Source organism: Scyliorhinus torazame, chromosome 27, assembly GCF_047496885.1.
Source record: "Scyliorhinus torazame isolate Kashiwa2021f chromosome 27, sScyTor2.1, whole genome shotgun sequence".
Classification (NCBI taxonomy): Eukaryota; Metazoa; Chordata; class Chondrichthyes; order Carcharhiniformes; family Scyliorhinidae; genus Scyliorhinus; species Scyliorhinus torazame.
Genome location: NC_092733.1, coordinates 6259579 through 6268907, shown reverse-complemented (window position 1 = coordinate 6268907; position 9329 = coordinate 6259579).

The following is a 9329-nucleotide window of genomic DNA, read 5'->3' as shown; positions in this document are numbered from 1 at the left end:
GACACTATAGTTAAAGCCCACCAACGACTGTACTTTCTCCGAAGACTAAGGAAATTTGGCATGTCAGCTACGACCCTCACCAACTTCTACAGATGCACCATTGAAAGCATTCTTTCTGGTTGTATCACAGCTTGGAATGGATCCTGCTCTGCCCAAGACAGCAGGAAAGTACAACAGGTCGTGAATGTAGCCCAGTCCATCATGCAAACCAGCCACCTATCCATTGACTCTATCTATAATTCCCGCTGCCTCAGAAAGGCAGCCAGCATAATTAAGGACCCCACGAACCCCGGACATACTCTCTTCCACCTTCTTCCGTCAGGAAAAAGATACCAAAGTTTGAGGTCACGTACCAACTGACTCAAGAACAGCTTCTTCCCTACTGCCATCAGACTTTTGAATGGACCTACCTCGTATGAAGTTGATCTTTTCTCTACACCTTGCTATAACTGCAAGATTATATTCTGCAGTCGCTCCTTCCTTCCCTATGTACGGTATGCATTGTTTGTACAGTATACAAGAGACAATACTTTTCACTGTGTACTGATACATGTGACAATAAATCAAATCAAAATTAGATTTTGAATATAAATCAGTATTTGGCTGCTGTTCCAGAAATGAAAAAAAAAGTGTGACAGTTGAACTTCCTGGTAAGTGAGGGTTTAAAAAAAAACTAATTTGCTAATTGCTTCGGCCCTGATTTGCTGCCTTGCCTCCCTGCTCAGTGTTTGCCCCAGTTGCCAAACGTAAAACTTAAAATCAACCTAATTTCTTTCAACACCAATCCCATTGGTGAAGCTGAGTGGAGTGGGCGGGCTGAGACGGCCAAGCTAATCCTGACTGTGCAAAGCTGGTAAATCATTCTGCGCACACGAAGGTCTTTTTATTTTTCTCCCTGACATCTGTTGACCCGTTTTACTGAGCAGGTGACTGCGAGACAAGCCCGGTGGGAAATTAGCTGAACACCCTGAGGCGTCACTGGTTCATGCTGTGATCCAACCAATCAACGCTGCTGAGGCAGACACTGAACCATTTCCTCCCACCTTATTAATTTCTCCAATGTGTTCTTCCTCCATTGTTGCAGTCTCTCGAGCGGCGTGATGTCCTCCCCGCTCCGCTCTCCACCCCACTGTCTAGGGGGTCAGGACAAAGATGGGATTGGTGGATTTTGGTTGGGTGACCCCACTGAAACGTTATGGAACCGAGATAATTAGCTTGGAGCGGGCAGCACGGTGGCGCAGTGGGTTAGCCCTGCTGCCTCAGGGTGCCGAGGTCCCAGGTTCGATCCCGGCTCTGGGTCACTGTCCGTGTGGAGTTTGCACATTATCCCCGTGTCTGCGTGAGTTTCGCCCCCACAACCCAAAGATGTGCAGGGTAGGTGGATTGGCATCGTTAAATTGCCCCTTAATTGGAAAAAATGAATTGGGTACTTTAAATTTATTTTTTTAAATTAGCTTGGAGCTTTGATACAAAGAAGCCATGGTCTAATTGGGAAGAGAAAGAACAGCATCAAGGGGCTGAATGGCCTCTTTCCTGTTCTTCTGGAAAACATCATTAATTTCTCCCTCTCTTGCTGAAGATTCCTGTTGGGTCTGCAGCTGGGACAGAGGAAGGTACGGTCTCAGGAATGAGTGAGGAAGGATAGAACATAGAACATAACAGCGCAGTACAGGCCCTTCGGCCCTCGATGTTGCGCCGACCAGTGAAACCACTCGAAAGCCAATTTACACTATTCCCTTATCGTCCATATGTCTATCCAATGACCATTTGAATGCCCTTAGTGTTGGCGAGCCCACTACTGTTGCAGGCAGGGCATTCCACGCCCTTACTACTCTCTGAGTAAAGAACCTACCTCTGACATCTGTCCGATATCTATCTCCCCTCAATTTAAAGGACGGTGTTGGGCCCTCCTGCCCACACTCGCTGATTGAGCTGAAAGTTGCCTCACACACGTTACATTGGAAAGGGAAAACTAACCCGCAAGAAACAAGGTCTATCAGAGTAGAACAGAAAATAGGGGAATGGACAGGGTCACTATCTCCAGCTATTACACATTCCCGCCCCACCTATCTCTCTATTCTTGTATTTATTTGATATACTTTGCCTCACAAACCTGTTTTGTTGCATTGCACGAAGTCAGGAGGGACGGATACCTTACAGCACAGCTGGATACTGTGGCCAGTCATTCAGCACCCCCTGTGTAACACACTCACACAGCACTCCCCCTGTGTCACACACTCAGACAGCTCTCTCCCTGTGTCACACACTCACACAGCTCTCTCCCTGTCACACACTCACACAGCTCTCCCTGTGTAACACACTCACACAGCTCTCTCCCTGTGTCACACACTCACACAGCTCTCCCTGTGTCACACACTCACACAGCTCTCTCCCTGTGTCACACATTCGCACAGCACACTCCCTGTGTAACACACTCGCACAGCTCTCTCCCTGTGTAACACACTCACACAGCTCTCTCCCTGTGTAACACATTCACACAGCTCTCTCCCTATGTAACACACTCACACAGCTCTCTCCCTGTGTAACACACTCACACAGCTCTCTCCCTGTGTAACACACTCACACAGCTCTCTCCCTGTGTCACACACTCACACAGCTCTCTCCCTGTGTAACACACTCACACAGCTCTCTCCCTGTGTAACACACTCACACAGCTCTCTCCCTGTGGAACACACTCACACAGCTCTCTCCCTGTGTAACACACTCACACAGCTCTCTCCCTGTGTAACACACTCACACAGCTCTCTCCCTGTGTAACACACTCACACAGCTGTCTCCCTGTGTAACACACTCACACAACTCTCTCCCTATGTCACACACTCACACAGCTCTCTCCCTGTGTAACACACTCACACAGCTCTCTCCCTGTGTAACACACTCACACAGCTCTCTCCCTGTGTAACACACTCACACAGCTCTGTCCCTGTGTAACACATTCACACAGCTCTCTCCCTGTGTAACACACTCACACAGCTCACTCCCTGTGTAACACACTCACACAGCTCTCCCTGTGTAACACACTCACACAGCTCTCTCCCTGTGTAACACACTCACACAGCTCTGTCCCTGTGTAACACATTCACACAGCTCTCTCCCTGTGTAACACACTCACACAGCTCTCCCTGTGTAACACACTCACACAGCTCTCCCTGTGTCACACACTCACACAGCTCTCTCCCTGTGTAACACACTCACACAGCTCTCTCCCTGTGTAACACACCCACACAGCTCTCCCTGTGTAACACACTCACACAGCTCTCTCCCTGTGTAACACACTCACACAGCTCTGTCCCTGTGTAACACACTCACACAGCTCTCTCCCTGTGTCACACACTCACTCAGCTCTCCCTGTGTCACACACTCACACAGCTCTCTCCCTGTGTAACACACTCACACAGCTCTCTCCCTGTGTAACACATTAACACAGCTCTCTCCCTGTGTAACACACTCACACAGCTCTCTCCCTGTGTAACACACTCACACAGCTCTCTCCCTGTGTAACACACTCACACAGCTCTCTCCCTGTGTCACACACTCACACAGCTCTCTCCCTGTGTAACACACTCACACAGCTCTCTCCCTGTGTAACACACTCACACAGCTGTCTCCCTGTGTAACACACTCACACAGCTGTCTCCCTGTGTAACACACTCACACAACTCTCTCCCTATGTCACACACTCACACAGCTCTCTCCCTGTGTAACACACTCACACAGCTCTCTCCCTGTGTAACACACTCACACAGCTCTCTCCCTGTGTAACACACTCACACAGCTCTGTCCCTGTGTAACACATTCACACAGCTCTCTCCCTGTGTAACACACTCACACAGCTCTCCCTGTGTAACACACTCACACAGCTCTCCCTGTGTCACACACTCACACAGCTCTCTCCCTGTGTAACACACTCACACAGCTCTCTCCCTGTGTAACACACTCACACAGCTCTCTCTCTGTGTAACACACTCACACAGCTCTCTCCCTGTGTAACACACTCACACAGCTCTCTCCCTGTGTAACACACTCACACAGCTCTCTCTCTGTGTAACACACTCACACAGCTCTCTCTGTGTAACACACTCACACAGCTCTGTCCCTGTGTAACATTCACACAGCTCTCTCCCTGTGTAACACACTCACACAGCTCTCCCTGTGTAACACACTCACACAGCTCTCCCTGTGTAACACACTCACACAGCTCTCTCCCTGTGTAACACACTCACACAGCTCTCTCCCTGTGTAACACACTCACACAGCTCACTCCCTGTGTAACACACTCACACAGCTCTCCCTGTGTAACACACTCACACAGCTCTCTCCCTGTGTCACACACCCACTCAGCACTCTCCCTGTGTAACACACTCACACAGCTCTCTCCCTGTGTAACACACTCACACAGCTCTCCCTGTGTCACACAAACACAGCTCTCCCTGTGTAACACACTCACACAGCTCTGTCCCTGTGTAACACACTCACACAGCTCTGTCCCTGTGTAACACATTCACACAGCTCTCCCTGTGTAACACACTCACACAGCTCTCCCTGTGTCACACACTCACACAGCTCTCCCTGTGTAACACACTCACACAGCTCTCTCCCTGTGTAACACACTCACACAGCTCTCTCCCTGTGTAACACACTCACACAGCTCTCTCCCTGTGTCACACACTCACACTGCTCTCCCTGTGTGACACACTCACACAGCTCTCCCTGTGTAACACACTCACACAGCTCTCCCTGTGTCACACACTCACACAGCTCTCTCCCTGTGTAACACACCCACACAGCTCTCTCCCTGTGTAACACACTCACACAGCTCTCCGTGTAACACACTCACACAGCTCTCTCCCTGTGTAACACACTCACACAGCTCTCCCTGTGTAACACACTCACACAGCTCTCTCCCTGTGTAACACACTAACACAGCTCTCGCCCTGTGTAACACACCCACACAGCTCTCCCTGTGTAACACACTCACACACCTCTCCCTGTGTAACACACTCACACAGCTCTCTCCCTGTGTAATACACTCACACAGCTCTCTCCCTGTGTAACACACTCACACGGCTCTCCCTGTGTAACACACTCACACAGCTCTCTCCCTGTGTAGCACACTCACACAGCTCTCCCTGTGTAACACACTCACACAGCTCTCTCCCTGTGTAATACACTCACACAGCTCTCTCCCTGTGTAACACTCACACAGCTCTCTCCCTGTGTAATACACTCACACAGCTCTCTCCCTGTGTAACACACTCACACGGCTCTCCCTGTGTAACACACTCACACAGCTCTCTCCCTGTGTAACACACTCACACAGCTCTCCCTGTGTAACACACTCACACAGCTCTCTCCCTGTGTAACACACTCACACAGCTCTCTCCCTGTGTAACACACCCACACAGCTCTCCCTGTGTAACACACTCACACAGCTCTCTCCCTGTGTAACACACTCACACAGCTCTCTCCCTGTGTAACACACTCACACAGCTCTCCCTGTGTAACACACTCACACAGCTCTCTCCCTGTGTAACACATTCACACAGCACACTCCCTGTGTAACACACTCACACAGCTCTCCCTGTGTAACACTCTCACACAGCTCTCTCTCTGTGTAACACACTCACACAGCTCTCTCCCTGTGTAACACATTCACACAGCTCTCTCCCTGTGTCACACACTCACACAGCTCTCTCCCTGTGTAACACATTCACACAGCTCACTCCCTGTGTAACACACTCACACAGCTCTGTCCCTGTGTAACACACTCACACAGCTCTCACTGTGTAACACACTCACACAGCTCTCTCACTGTGTAACACACTCACACAGCTCACTCCCTGTGCAACACACTCACACATGTCTCTCTGTGTAACACACTCACACAGCTCTCCCTGTGTAATACACTCACACAGCTCTCTCCCTGTGTAACGCACTCACACAGCTCACTTCCTGTGTAACACACACAGCTCACTCTCTGTGCAACACACTCACACATGTCTCTCTGTGTAACACACTCACACAGCTCACTCCCTGTGCAACACACTCACACAGCTCACTCCCTGTGTAACACACTCACACAGCTCTCCCTGTGTAACACACTCACACAGCTCTGTCCCTGTGCAACATACTCACACAGCTCTCTTCCTGTGTAACACACTCACACAGCTCTCCCTGTGTAACACACTCACACAGCTCTGTCCCTGTGTAACACACTCACAACGATGAGTCAGAGTACAGGAGGGAGATAGAGAACCTAGTGGCATGGTGCAACGACAACAATCTCTCCCACAACGTTAGCAAAACTAAGGAGCGGGTCATTGACTTGGGGAAGCAAAGTATCGTACACACCCCTGTCAGCATCAATGGGGCTGAGGTGGAGATGATTGACAGCTTCAAATTCCTAGATCACCAACAATCTGTCCTGATCCACCCACGTCGATGCTATGATCAAGAAAGCACAACGGCGCCTATACTTCCTCAGGAAACTAAGGAAATCCGGCATGTCCACACTGACTCTTACCAATTTTTACAGATGCACCATAGAAAGCATCCTATCAGGCTGCATCACAGCCTGGTATGGCAACTGCTCGGCCCAGGACTGCAAGAAACTTCAGAGAGACGTGAACACCGCCCAGTCCATCACACAAACCCGCCTCCCAACCATTGACTCCATCTACACCTCCCGTTGCCTGGGGAAAACGGGGGCAGCATAATCAAAGATCCCTCCCACCCAGGTTATTCTCATAGCGCCAGAGACCCAGGTTCAATTCCTGGCTTGGGTCACTGTTTGTGCGGAGTCTGCACGTTCTCCCGTGTCTGCGTGGGTTTCCTCCGGGTGCTCCGGTTTCCTCCCACAAGTCCCAAAAGACCTACTTGTTCGGTGAATTGGACATTCTGAATCCTCCCTCCGTGTACCCGAACTGGCGCCGGAATGTGGCGACAAGGGGATTTTCACAGGAACTCCATTGCAGCGTTAATATAAGCCTACTTGTGACACGAAGAAGATTATTATTATCTTGTCTACTGAGTACTACTACACTCCGTATGCTTCACCCGATGTCTGTGTCTATGTATTTACATTGTGTATTTATCGTACGTCCTAATTTTTCCACGTATGGAACGATCTGCCTGAACTGTCCGCTGAAAAATACTTTTCCCTGTACCTCGGCAAACGTGACAATAATAAACCCAAATCCACGTCTCAGAGCCAAGGCAGTGCAGAAAACCTTTGTAACAGCATTTTTGAAATTTCGTTGTAGGACCAGGAAAATGTTGGTTCCCAGATTTGAATACCATCCCCGTAATATGTGGTAATTATAGCTGGTTATTCAATTTAGATGTTCTTTGGGGAACAGGGGTGAGGTATGGTAGATATGATTTACAACTAGGGGCACATTCTATATAAACTCTGCGTTTCATCATTCATCTAATTTGAGTGGGAGTTGAGTAGTCTGGTTTGTGGGCTGGATTCTCCGGTCCCCCAGCCGCTGGCGGACGGATTCTCTGTTCCTGCCTCCCATATCGCCGGTGTGCTACCGGTGGGAATGGCCTGATAATTCTGGCCTGTGTGTATTTGTCTTTGCTCGAATAAATAGTCATTAATAATTGTTTAATAATGGCGACTGGGCCATTTACCCTCACTGGGGCTTCACTTGTGTCCTGATACCAGAACAAAAGTGCACACCCCCATGCGGTGTTCCAGGTTGGGATACCCTCGCAGATAACATCAGCCGGCTTTGTTACAGAACATTGGAGGCTCGTATCGGATGTGTTAAAAAGGCTTCGTGGTGTGTGGAAATTCTGCCTTTTGGGCGCACTGAGAGTGAGAAACAATTGGAACTAAGTAAGGACGTGTTAAATGAAGAAGGCTGCAGGAGATGGCTCAATCTTATCTGGACGTCGCTGTCATGATATTCAAGTGAACATCACAGCACATACACACATACATAGTGATGGACAGATCAACGGACCAATTAGCACACAAACACGACAGCCAATCACAGACAAGAGCACACACAGTACAAAACAAGGAACACGACACTTCCTGGGCAGTCCAGCAGGAGACGGCTCAGGGCAAGGACCTCCAAGCCAGACACTCAGACAGTCACCATGTGCTGAGTACCAGAGTTTGTTATATAAATAGTTAAAAGAAATAAAACTGCGTTGTTCCAATCGCAACCGTGTTGGTTCGTCTGTGTCTCAGAGTACCCAACACTTCAGTCGCCAACGTAACAGTCACAAGTTTGAAGAGTGTGCCTGAACCCAAATTCATGGAATGGTCCGATAAATTGGAAGTGGTCGTATCCACAGGAGCTGAGGAGGACGAGATAATTGAAAGCCTAGCAACACATTTGAGTCTCCAAAAGGGGTTAACCCGACGAGAAGTGAGAGTTTTGAATTAACCAAGTTTCAATTACAGAGAGGCATCGAAATTAAAAAGTTACCGGGTCACTGTCCGTGTGGAGTTTGCCATAATACATATAATGTACTGCTAGTGGTGTTCACCACAACAACAGTCTGTTTAAGGATGAGAGATATGAAAAAAGGTTGGATGTTTTCTTTGTGACAAACTGGCCCACACCAAATCACTACGCTGGAGATTAAACTGTCGGTCGCAGGGTGTTGCAGAACTTAAAACTGAAATATGAATTAAATTAAATATGAAATGAGAGGCTGCAGAACAGGAGAAGCAGGTGGGATTTGTACACCCAAGTAAAGGAACAGATAACAGGAGGGAACATGTGTGCACAACTTACACAAGGGCAGAATGACCAGCCAGGGTAAAAAATTTCCATGTGGACAGGATCAAGGGGGAAAAGATGTCAAATGTTACAAGATACAAGCATAAGTCAAGATATTTGTGGTCCAGAAAGGATACTAAAAAAAACGGTGCTGATCAGCAGCATTCGCGGAAAAAGGAACAAAATTCCTTTCGTAAAAATAAGCTTACAGAGTCGCTTGAAGAAGGGGAAGTCATGGTAGGCGAGGTAGAAACCTTGCCCATTGCAGGCATTCAGTTAATTCCAGGGAATGATGTCGCAGGATCCCAGCTGGTCGTGGTCCTGACTGTAGTTGAACAGCTGATAGAGAATCCTACCACCAGATTACAACTGGACCCCCCTGGAGTATTTCTGGATTGCATGGTGATGCAATCAGAGGTTCATAATTCAAGACAAAAGATGGAGGAGTTGTGAGGCCAGAGAGATCAGGTTCCCTGATACAATTTTTAGCCAGCAAAATGAGAATGAGACAGACACAGAGAACGAGGCAAATGTATTCAATTCAAAGAGGTTGGTTGAATTACA